Here is a 593-nt window from a genome sequence, read left to right on the forward strand (position 1 = left end):
GCCACGACCAGGGCTGGAGGCAGGGACAGGGACCCTCGTCTGCCCGGCGGGGAGGATTCAGAGGGGGCGGTGGCCCCGTGGTGACACCGGGGAGGGGACGGGGACCTCGCGGTGATGGATTAGAGGGGACGGAGCCTTCGTGGTGACACCTGGGAGCGGACAATGCCTCCGTGGTGACATCTCAGAGAAGACGGTGCCCTCATGCTGGTGACCTGGAGGGGACAGTGACCTCCTGGTGATGGCCTGGAGAGGACGGTGCCTCCACGGTGATGACCTGGAGGGGACAGTGACCTCGTGGTGATGCTGTGTAGGGGACAGTGACCTCGCAGCGACACCTCGGAGGGGACTCTGTGGCCACACCTTGGAGGGGACACTGCCCCCGTGGTGACACCCTGGACTCTTCCCCCTCGGTGACACCTTGGAGGGGGCGGTGACACATCAGAGGCCACACTGCCAGCTCTGTCCCCACCTCAAGGCTGTTCGCCTGCCCCAACCCCCACCTCACCCGCGGGGTTTGGGTCAAGAGCCTGGAAATCCCCAAGCCTGTCCGTGCCCGGGCGAGACAAGGCGGCGTTGGTAGCAGGGAATGAGGA

Source organism: Geospiza fortis, unplaced genomic scaffold, assembly GCF_000277835.1.
Source record: "Geospiza fortis unplaced genomic scaffold, GeoFor_1.0 scaffold241, whole genome shotgun sequence".
Lineage (NCBI taxonomy): Eukaryota > Metazoa > Chordata > Aves > Passeriformes > Thraupidae > Geospiza > Geospiza fortis.